Below are 12,421 nucleotides of genomic sequence, written 5' to 3'. Positions count from 1 at the left end.
TATCCCTTCTCCAGTGGATCTTCCTGACCCAGGAATCGAACTGGGGTCTCCTGCATTGCAGGTGGATTTTTTACCAACTGAGCTATCAGGGAAGCTCTCTAGCCATGTGGTCTTAGGCAAATTTCTTAACTTCTGTGTCCCAGTTCCTTCATGTATAAAATGAGGACAATAATAGCACTTAAATCATAGAGTTATGTGAGGATTAAGTGAGTTTTTACATGCAACGCACTTAGACAACTGTGTCTGAACGTAGGGCACGTAGCCAGCATTATCACTAATTAGGGTCCATCAGTAAGCATTAGCTAGCAGACACTGTGGTGGTGGCAGTCTCTAGGATAGCAGTAAAATTATAATAGCATATTGTAGCAGCACAGGTAGAAGGGTTGTTAGTAGCAGCAGCAGTAGTATTAGTGAAAGTGTTAGTAGTCATAGCAGCAGCACTGGCACTTGCTGACTGTTTTAGCAGCAGTGGTAGCTGTCGCGGTGTTAATGTGGCAGGAATGCAGACAGGAGTCAGGGGCCATGACTGAGGGCATGCAGGGGCTTTGGATGTTTCTTGCCTCATCCTTTGATCTGTTCCTTCATTTCCTCCTGCAATTGCCTGCATCGTCACAGAACCGCCCCACAGAGAACAGTGGGAGTCTACCCTAAAGTGGAGGTGCGGTAGTGGCTTACAGGCAGAGACCACTGGGAACAGAGAAGCCCTAAGACAGGTTTTTCCTTCAGAGACAATATATGGGTGTGTGGAGTAAGGATGAAGTCTTAAGGGAGAGTGTGGGTGACAGTCACACTAAGGGGAGGGTAAGGGCCAGTGAGCGAGAAGGAGGTCATTCTGGCTGAGCAGGTAGAAGGGACAGGAACTAACTGGCTCTTGGCAAGTGTGTGAAGTATTGCACTGGGCCTTTCCTCAAACCTGACAGAGTCGCTGAGGATTAAACCCAATGGACTGAACGCCAGTGTCTCAGAGTGACTGTGAGCAGTGCTAAGATTCAAGCCCAAACCTGCTTTTTAACCATGAAGAGTGCCTACTATGAGTTTCTTCTGTGGCTCTGGATGTGGCTCCACAGTTGAGGATCAGAAGGCCACAGCAGTCAGCCAGCCATCATAATAATATCTGAATGTGCATGTTTCGTTTATTATTGAGAAAGTTTTTTTTTTTTTTTTTTTAATGTGCAGCTCAAGGTCTGATCATGATTCAAAAGCCATGAATTCATCTGGGTTAAGAGCTTTGGGAAGTGAACCAAGAATGCAACGTTCTCTATTGGCACAAATGTCTGCGAGAAGCCCCTGCTGGCTGGTGGGTGGGGGAAGTCAGCGCAGTGTGAGAGGGAATAGCCGGCCCCACGGCTGAAGCACAGGATTAGAGTCACATGGCTCCAACAGCAGCAAGAATGAAAGCTTAATCAACATTTGGATTAGTGAATCCCCATTTACAGGAGCTTGAACTCAATTAAAAATTTCAACTGGAATCTTGGCACAGGTGCCTTGAGACAGAATCTGACTGTTCTGGGCTCTCACCCCAATTTTAATATGCATTCCTGGAAGGAGATGGTTGGGTCAGATGGACCTGGGGCTCGATTTAGACCCTTGGCACACACACACACAAATGTAATAAAGTTCTGTTTGCAATTCCATGGTAAGTTAGTTATGTTACAGAGTCAGCTGTGTCCATAGGTCTCTTTTTCCCTTAGGCGTACTATTTTCCTAGCATTTGATACCACTTTTTAAAGACAGTGGTGAAGTGTGGGATCACTAGACTTGGAATCCAATGAACTCGGCACAAATTTCGGTTCCATTTACTGGCTGGAATCTCTTGGCCGAGTCACTTAATCTTGCTGAGCTTCAGTTTTCTCACCTGAAAAAGTGGGATAATAATTGATAGCTCTTCCTCAAATGATGGTGATGCAAATTTAAATGAGATAATAGACACCAGAGAAAACACGCCTAGCACATTGTTTGGTATGTGAATTTGCTGAACTAAAAGATTTATTTTCCTGCAAAGTCTTCTCACTGCTCATAGGTTCTGTGAGGTTACACTGTGTTACATTTCAGTTCTTTTTTTTTTTTATGAGAACTTTATCATTTTTCCTGATGTTGCTTTTGTTAATTTTACTCCCTGGCTTTTGATTCCCCCCCCCCCCATTTATTTTTATTAGTTGGAGGCTAATTGCTTTACAATATTGTAGTGTTCTTTACTCTCAGACTAGAGCCTGCTCCTCAATAGTTGCTTAGAGTTGTTTAGATTAGTTCTGTCACTAGTCTACATTTGCCCAAAACTTTCTCCAGATCTGGGTCCTTCTCTTGCTTTCTTTTGGCTGGTAAGTCTCTGAGTCTGCCATAGTTCAGTATACTTCCAATCCATCCTTCACATATACATATATATAATTTTATTGACTTATTTATTGGCAGTGCTGTATTTCCGTCGCTATACACAGGCTTTCTCTAGTTGTGGTGAGCAGGGGCTATGCTCTAGTTGCTGCGCCCAGGCTTCTCATTGCGGTGGTTTCTCTTGTTGCGAAGCACAGCCTCTAGGGTGTAGAGGCTTCAGTAGTTGCAGCGCGTGGGCTCCATAGTTGTGGCACAGGGGCTTAGTTGCTCTGTAGCACGTAGAATCTTCCCAGACCAGGGAACAAACCCACATCCCTTGCATTGGCAGGTGGATCCTTTACCACTGGACCACCAGGGAGGCCCCCGATCCATTCTTGACACAACAGAGATTCCTTTAAAATTAAAATCAGATCCTTAACTCTTTACACAATGGCTTCTCAGTCTCTGAGGTAAAAGGTTAAAATGTTTCCATGGCCTAAGAAGCCCTGTGTCCTGCAGTCTGGCCCCACCAACCTCTTGAGCCTCATCTTTCCCTCAGTATCTTTGCTTCAGTTACGCATCCTTTCAGTTCCAAAACATGCCACCCTCTCTCTTGATCTTTGGTCTTTGCTACCACTGTTCTCTTTTCTGGAGCAATTATCTCTACCACTTCCCACCTGCTTCTTTGATAAAAATCAGCATATCTTTCATATCTTAGATCAAAAATCACTTCCTCAGCAGTATCATCCTTGAATTTGGAAATCATATCAGGTCTTCCTATTATGTTCTGTGATAAGGCTTCTCATCTGTAGTACCTTTTATGGCTTATAACAATATGTGAAATTAATTCCTGTAATTCCTATCTTAACTGTAAACTCCATGAAAGCAGAGATGGTGCAACCTACTCATTACTGTATTCTCAACACCTAATATGCTATGTATTAACAGAATTGTCAGTATTGAAATGTGGCACTCCCACACCATCACCAGTTACAGTTTGTCCTGGAAACACTTGCCTCGACCCACTTCTGAATCCTAATTTCCTAGAGATACTCTGGGCGTCTAACCTCATGACTCATTTTCTTCTTTATATCAATCAGACTTGATAATCAGCACCATGCTGATCTTGGGCTTTTCTCTGATTTTATTGTGGAAGATCACCTCAAGGAAAGAACCCAGAAAGTGTCCTTGATTGCGTAGGCCTATGCAGAGGCCCCTGGGCAGTGCTACCAGATGTGTGCCAACTCAAAGGGCAGGGCTGTCTCCTGCCCAACTTAAATATCCTGAGCTGTAATTCGAGGTCTGGAACCACCACGCCCCCATGGCACTAGACCTGGATGCCTGGTTGGTCTTTTGGAGCACCCCTTCGGCTACATCAACCTCTTCAGCCCCCCTCTACTTAGTGATACACTTGGGCCCAAGTATGATCACACTCAGCAAGGAGTTTTGTAAACTTGAAAAGACTAGACAAGTGTAAGGGATTAAGGGCTTAGCTCAGGCTTCCTCTCAATTCACAAACCTGGCTTTTGCTTGGCATACTCTGCCATCTGGAGAAGATTTCTTACTTCTTTCTTTCTACCCAATGACAGTTCCAACCTTCCTCTCTCTACTCCCTCTGAACTGGCCCAGAGAAAACAGGATTTTTTAAAAAAAATCTCAGATATGTTGCCATTAAGTCATTAATGTCTCCTATCTTTAAGGTTTTGTTGCCTCCCAACATTATTTGCCTATAACAGAGCTTCATAATAGCAATCTGGAGAGCCAACTTCATTTCAGTGAGTTAAACCTCTGTATGGCTAAATAATTCATGTTCACAGTTATTTTAGGATGAAGCATAATAGCACTAAGACTTGCTTTTTAACAGGGGGTAGATCCTCTTCCATTTATTAATCTCATATTCCTCATTGGTCAGTTAAGGGGTTAGATGGGTAAACGCCTGTTTGTTGTGCTGATTAAAATAGATTACACATGTGAGAGGGCTTGTGTATGGAATGTTGTAAATATTTTGTCATCACATTTAAATCCAACTCTTTTACTCCATAAAACAGAAATCAAAGGCCATGGTGGTTAACATTCATTCATTCATTCAATCAATCATTTACTCAATAATTATTTATTAAATGTCTTCCATTAATAAGTAGGCACTTTGCCAGAGGCTAAGTGACTTACCCAAGGTTGCATAGGAATTTCATGGCAGATCTAGAATGTCAACAATAACAGCAGCTACTATTGCTGAAGGTATGCTATAAAGCTAGCATTTGTTAAGTATTTTAATACATAATAGAATTTAATCCTCACAACAGTACTGTGAGGTAGATAGTATTAGGCATACTCATTTTTTTTTGGGTGAGGAAATTGCCATCACAACAAATATTACTCAAATATTTCTTTAAATTTTTTCATGGGGACCAAAAGATGCTATAGAGACATAGATACCAATGTATGATGACCTAGAAAAGACCTTGAATGTCAGTTTACTCAAAAACTTAAGCAAAAACTCCAATACAAAGGCATTTAAGTGTCACATTGAAAGATTTATGAAGTCTGTAGACAGTAATGTGGTAGGGTTGGGAGCCAATCAGATTCCTTCATCCATAAAAGTGGGAATAATTATTTTGCTTTCACAGGGCCATTGTGCAGTTAAGACAAGATACTAAGTGTACACAAATATGCCTCTCCCCGTGTATCCTCTTACTCCCTCACATCATTCTGTTAAATGGTCACCTTTGTTAATGTCTTTGTTAAGGTCTTTGTTAAATGTCACCTACTTAGAGAGCTTTCCCTGTCCATCCCCCCCCGAAATAGCCTTCATCCTGCTCTCTCTTATTCTACTGCATTTTTCTTCACAGCATCTGATACCACATCACATATTTGTTTATGTGTCCATTTGTTGGCTGATTGAAGGAATGAATAAATATACCTTCCCCTCCTTTGGACTCCCATCAGCCCATCCCTTTCAGGAAAGACTATGGGAATGAGTCCAAGGGAAGCTTAGGTTTCCTATTGAAAGAGACTCTAGGGGCTTTGCTCAGGGGAGGCAAAGCTCTATTGGCTCCGCTGACTCTGTTGGCTCAGGGGTACTCCCCATCTCTACCCCAAGGTATCATGTAACTGAAATTTCACCAGCACAAGACCAGGCTGCCTGCCTCCTTCCTGTCTGCCTGATGCTTGGCTACTCCCGGACATAGATGAGAGAGAGGTGTACAGGATGGTGTGTATGTCTTCCACAAAAGAAAAGCTTTGCAAGTTCAATTAAACCTTGGTAATTTCACAGACCACGGGGTTGAGGAAGAAAATGGTATTCCTGATGTTTCTCTTACACTTAAAAATGCATTCCTTCAGTCTAATTTTGACTTTACATACAAAAGAGTTATATTAAATTAATGGAAAGAAAATGTTCAGAAAAGGAAAAGTGCTGTTACTTCTTGAATTGTAAGAAGGGGGATGATATTTTTGAGCATTTATTCAGCTGTCAAAGGACCACAGATCTTCTTTTAATGTTATGAAGACAAAAAATTTTTTTCTGGTTGCGTACTTGCCGGAAATGAGACCCAAGAGAAAGGCATTGTTTCCTGAAATTACATGGTTGCCAGGGAAACCGTGTACAGAAGTTAGCCTAAATGCAGGTTAAAAAATGAAGTATCTCAAGAATTGGTTTAAGAGTATTTTTGAAAAGTCTGTGCCAAGCATGGCACAGAGTGACCCTTGTAAAACTGTAAGAATTTCTTAGCTGTGGCAAGAAATGACAAAGGTTACTTTTCTGCTGTTTTCTGCTGTGAACCTTTTTAATGAGTGTTTTTCTAGAGGTAAAATTCTTCAGGTAATTTTTTTTAAGCCTCCCAGGGCTCCTTCACAAAAAGCCCCCACAAAAAACCCAAAACAATGTTTCACTGCAGTCCAAAGAAACACATAAATATGAACACACAGAGAAGTTTTAAAAACAACATTTAGTAATCTTACATGCCAGAAAAAGACTTACCTTTTCTCCTCTTTACTTTACCTTTTCTCCTTGTTTACTACTTTAAACAAAAGATTTATGTGATTTACTTTAAAGAAAAGACTGAATAAGCACCAAAAATTCTAAGTGTATTACCACCTCTGAGTCAAAGTTATCTTTTCTAGTAAACAGAGTTAAACAGAATCTCTACTTTGCAAGGTTGTTCCAAAAATAAAATATATGCATATTTATATATGTATATGTGTACATATGGTAGATGTTCAATAAATATTTAGAAAATAGAAAATCTTAGAGATCATTAGTTTAACCTCTTGTTTAACACAGAGAATTTCTTCTAAAATATAACTGTTATCCAACCTCTGCTTAAACTCCTCCAGGGACAGGGAGTTCACTACCTTATGTGACAGCCCATATCAATCTAGTAGACAGATAACTTCTTTCTTTATTAAACTGGAATCTGCTTACTATAGCTTTTATCCATCAGTCTTGACTCTTGTGAGTATACTCCCTCTTCCCCAGAGTGTCACCCACATCTTCCTGAGTTTAGAGAACCCTATTCCTACAACTAGCCTTATGTACTAATAAGAGGCAGCTCTGTGTGACCACAGGCAAGTTACTATAGCTCTGACCAGTTTCCAGTATCATTAAATAGGGTTAGTAATTACTTCTGCCTCCCTCTCAGACTTCTGCTAAAGATTAAAAGTATTTGGCAGATGGGACACTGCTTTGGAAACTAGGGAGTACTACACATATTTTACAGGTGGGGTCTTTCCCTGGTTAAGCTCTGCCCTCCTTAGTTCCAGGCCTGGGACTGCATCCCAGGATGATCTGCATCTTCCTGGTTCCCCTGGATGCTTTCTCAGCAGGAGCCCTTGCCTCTCGCCCCGGGTTCCCTCGTTGATGTTGCTCACCCATTTAGTTAAATGCTGTTTTGACGAGGTAGCCTATTTTGGTAAGTGCCCCTGGGGAGCTGCAGAAAGGTTTAATTCTCTTTCTTTCCCCTAATGTTTATCTAATGGTAAAGGATTGAGAATAGTTTCCACATCCCTGGAGACTCCAGGCTGAATGATTCAATAATGTATGTGTCTGGGGGCTGACTGAGAGACACAGCTTTCAGTAGAGAGGAGAGGATGGGTTGGGGACACTCAGTCATCATGCCAGGTGGAGTGTCACTCAACAGAAGGTTTCCAGGGGCTTAGTAAAAGACTGCATTAAGGAACCAGAGCACGCAGTGATCACGGCAGCAAGGTAGGGTGAGTACATATACATATATATGTAGGCATGTATGTGTTATATATATATATATCTGTTGTTTCAATGCAATTATTCATGGTACCATCTTTCATTCTGAAAAGTGAAATTTGTGGGATAAATTATATGTTCACCTTAGACATAGGTGAAAGGAATGAGAATGTTCTTCTCTAGTGTTCCCTGTCTCAGTAAAGGGCAGCACCACCCACTTGATTCCTTAAGCTGGAAACTTTGGAGTCCTCTAAGACACTTTAGTCACATTTATCCACACAACCAGTCTCCAAAGAATCCTTCAGACAATTCCTCTCCTCTCCACTCCTGTGACCGCTGCCTTAGTTATGAGTCTGAGCATCTAAAATTTAATTTCACTTTGTTCTACTCAGTCCTTGGCTCCAAGTTTCTTGAGGTCTCAACTCTGTCTTCTCTTGTATTAGTCAAATTTCTCCCTCTTCCCCTTTATCATCATACCTCTGGTATGCTGATCAAAATCCCTGAGCCTTGCACTTCATCTCTAAAAGCCAACCTTCTATTTCATAACTTCAATTGGTCTTTCATTCAAAAAAACATGTTGAACAAACTAAGTTCTGGGAGTTCAAATGAGTCAGCAGTGTTGGGTTAATTAATCAGTTTTGGTTTACAGTCTGCTGTGCAGTTATGAAGTCATGAAATTATACCAATATCCCTTACATTTGGATCCAAATTAATCTCTTACTCATTTCCTAGAGTTCTGTTTCCAAAATGTATTATAAATTTTACTCTGTATTTGTCCTGCTTAAAACACTCCAAGCATCTCCCCATTGGCTCTTGATATGTTTCAACATGGAGGAAGCCCTGCTAGAATAACATTCTGCCTTCCCACACCACTCTACCATATCCTTTACTTTACTAGAGTCTCCTTAGAGGAGTAGGGGTAACTTATCCAAGGATGACAGTGAGTGAACTAGCAGTTGAGGCTCAGCTTGTACTCCCTGTCTCTGGAATTAGCCTGTCTACAGAGAGCACACACTTAGTTCTACCCTCTCTGTGCTCTGCCCCCTTGTTGCCTGTGACCAGGGAGGCAGACAGGCTTCTAGGACTGAGTATTTGTTGCCACCCATTTCAGCCATGCTCTGGAGAAGAAAATGGCAACCCACTTCAATATTCTTGCCTAGAGAATCCCATGGACTGAGGAGCATGGCAGCCTATAGGGTTGCAAAAAGTCAGACATGACTGAACTGACTCAACACATTTCAGCCATGTTTTCCAATGTAGCTTTTATAAGTGGTTATTTATCTGATGCCTGAGTCCATCTCTCAGTTGGTCTGATTGTGGATAGAGAGTAGAGGAATAATTCAATGACTTCTTCAAACCCCACATCTAGGAGTAAAGTCACATTCTCTGGTCTTATAAAAAGTAGAATAAATCTACTTTCTCTTCTGGTAAAGTGGGAGCATTTGCCTTCCACAGTTGCTTAATATCTTTCCTCTCCTTAGGATGCTCTTTTGGGAAGTCTCCCTCTATGATAACAATCCATAGGCCTGGCTAAGCTTCGCAGAGATCTTATCTGAGCCCCAAAGAGCCATGAAAAGCCAGCTAGAGGCAGGTTTGTGGTAAGAGTGCTGTTTGAGTGTCAGGCCCAAGGGGCCCTTAAAGTTCCCTCAGCCCAACACAGCTTGAGAGAATTGCACTCTGGTGTGTAATTCTAACACTGAAGCAGCTTTGAGTCCTCAAGAACTTGCTGGTGTTGTAGTAGCCAACGCCCAATCTGGCTATGACAAATTCTTGGCTACTGGGGTAAGAATGAATCATCCCAGTCTTTTATTTGCAAATAAGAGTGAAGAGACATTTATAGTTTGTTTGCAAAGAACTTCTTCCTTTATCCATCTTACTATATTCTCAGAAAACCATGCTAAGGGCACACAACACTTATATATGAGGAAACTGAGTCTCAGCTTAAGTGACTTTCCCAAGGTTCCTCAGCAAATTTATCAGAAAACTTGGGAAATCCACTCTGAATTAGAATCATGGGTTGTTAGGACTGTCCCTTAATGATGACTACAAAACCTAGCATCTTTTACATCTGGGTAGAGCTTTGTACTCTTTGTTGTTTTTGCTTGTTTTGTTTTTGGTTGCACCACTCAGGATGTGGATATCATTTCCCCAACCAGGAATGGAACTAGGCCCTTCACAATCACTGTTGTCATCTTTCACAGTCCTCAGGACCTTGGGTTTTTGGTTTCCTGGTGACATTTCTTTTTTTTTTTTTTTTTTCTTTTAAAATAGTATCACAGATTTTTTGAGATATATTTCACATATCATACAATTCATGGTGTATGAATACAATTACATGGTGAGTGAATGATTTTTTAATACATTCACAGATTTAAACAGCCATTACCACGTTCCCTGATAGATCAGTTGGTAAAGAATCCGTCTGCAATGCAGGAGACCTGGTTCAATTCTTGGGTCAGGAAGATCTGCTGGAGAAAGGATAGGCTACCCACTCCAGTATTCTCAGGCTTCCCTTGTGACTCAGCTGGTAAAGAATCTGCCTGCAATGTGGGATACCTGGGTTAGATCACTGGGTTGGGAAGATCCCCTGGAGAAGGGAAAGGTTACCCACTCCAGTATTCTGACCTGGAGAATTCCATGGACTATACAGTCCATATGGTTGCAAAGAGTCAGACATGACTGACAGATTGCACTTTCATTTTCACCACATTCAGTTGTAGAACATTTTAATCAACCCCTCCCGCCAAAACCCCATATCCACTAGCTGTCACTCCCTCTTCTTCCTTCAGCGGCTCTTCAGTTGTCACAAGTAAGCAGCAGATATGGTGTTGCATCTTGATTAGCTCTTCATTCAGATTTCAATCTCAAGTGTTTAAGGATCAGCTTTTGATTTCATCCAGGAGGCTCAAAACACATTGCGTTATAAGGAACTTCACTGCAAATGACTAAAAGTAATATTTTAGTAACCACAACCAAGAATTTGTCCGTATGCACCCAGCTATATGTAAACAGAGTTTTAATTTTTTTTTTTTTCCTTTTTCTGAGAACCATTCGTGAACTGGAAGAGAGGTTTTAAAAATTCCCTGCTAAAATTTTGTATACAAAACTATTTTCCCATGGCCCTCTGGCCCTTGGTACCCCTTCCTAACTCTTAGCCCTCTCATGGTCCCAGCTGCCAAGGGTTTGGTGACATTTCTTGACCTTTAGGCTTTCCAAAGCACTGGTGTGGAAGGCAAACACACCTGGGTTTTAATTGTACTGCTCCCACTTAGCATGGTGCCTTTGGGCAAATAACCTAACTTATCTGAGTCTCAGTTTCCTCATGCTTAAAATTGAGACTATAATATCTACTTGCTAAGGTTATTGGAAGAATTAGAAATAATGCATTTAAGACTATACTTTCAGGGATCATTTGTATAGTTTGTTACTAGAGAAGTTTCTCTGATCGTGTAGAGCACCCGGATAAAAACTCTCCAGAAAGCAGGAATAGAAGGAACATACCTCAACATAATAAAAGCTATATATGACAAACCCACAGCAAACATTATCCTCAATGGTGAAAAACTGAAAGCATTTCCCCTAAAATCAGGAACAAGACAAGGGTGCCCACTCTCACCACTACTATTCAACATAGTTTTGGAAGTTCTAGCCACAGTAATCAGAGCAGAAAAAGAAATAAAAGGAATCCAGAAAGGAAAAGAAGAAGTAAAATTCTCACTGTTTGCAAATGACATGATCCTCTAAGTAGAAAATCCTAAAGACTCTACCAGAAAATTACTAGAGCTAATCAATGAATATAGTAAAGTTGCAGGATATAAAATTAACACACAGAAATCCCTTACATTCCTATACACTAACAATGAGAAAACAGAAAGAGAAATTAAGGAAACAATACCATTTACCATTGCAACAAAAAGAATAAAATACTTAGGAGTATATCTACCTAAAGAAACGAAAGACCTATACATAGAAAACTATAAAACACTGATGAAAGAAATCAAAGAGGACACAAATATATGGAGAAATATACTGTGTTCATGGATTGGAAGAATCCATATTGTGAAAATGAGTATACTACCCAAAGCAATCTATAGATTCAATGCAATCCCTATCAAGCTACCAACAGTATTCTTCACAGAACTAGAGCAAATAATTTCACAATTTGTACGGAAATACAAAAAACCTTGAATAGCCAAAGCAACCTTGAGAAAGAAGAATGGAACTGGAGGAATCAACCTGCCTGACTTCAGGCTATACTACAAAACCATAGTCATCAAGACAGTATGGCACTGGCACAAAGACAGAAATATAGATCAACAGAACAAAATAGAAAGTCCAGAGATAAACCCACAAAGTTATGGACACCTTATCTTCGACAAAGGAGGCAAGAATATACAATGGAAAAAAGACAACCTCTTTAACAAGTGGTGCTGGGAAAACTGGTCAACCACTTGTAAAAGAATAAAACTAGAACACTTTCTAACATCATACACAAAAATTAACTCAAAATGGATTAAAGATCTAAATGTAAGACCAGAAACTATAAAACTCCTAGAGGAGAACATAGGCAAAACACACTTGGACATAAATCACAGCAAGATCCTCTATGACCCACCTCCCAGAATATTGGAAATAAAAGCAAAAATAAACAAATGGGACCTAATGAAACTTAAAAGCTTTTGCACAACAAAGGAAACTATAAGCAAGGTGAAAAGAGAGCCCTCAGATTGGGAGAAAATAATAGCAAACAAAGCAACAGACAAAGGATTAATCTCAAAAATATACAAGCAACTCCTGCAGCTCAATTCCAGAAAAATAAATGACCGAATCAAAAAATGGGCCAAAGATCTAAACAGACATTTCTCCAAAGAAGATATACACATGGCTAACAAACACATGAAGAGATACTCAACA

At 40.5% G+C, this 12,421-nt stretch overlaps 1 protein-coding gene and 1 pseudogene across 1 annotated transcript in view; one reads left to right on the top strand and one right to left on the bottom strand.

The window, feature by feature from the left end:
- Positions 1-12,421, bottom strand: part of AGBL4 (AGBL carboxypeptidase 4) — a 1,390,412-nt gene that overhangs the window by 427,812 nt on the left and 950,179 nt on the right. The window lies entirely within an intron of this gene.
- On the top strand, positions 10,897-10,972 carry LOC136156561 (small nucleolar RNA U3; annotated as a pseudogene).

This window comes from Muntiacus reevesi, chromosome 1, assembly GCF_963930625.1.
Source record: "Muntiacus reevesi chromosome 1, mMunRee1.1, whole genome shotgun sequence".
Lineage (NCBI taxonomy): Eukaryota > Metazoa > Chordata > Mammalia > Artiodactyla > Cervidae > Muntiacus > Muntiacus reevesi.
This window is presented reverse-complemented; position numbering and strand designations above follow the sequence as displayed.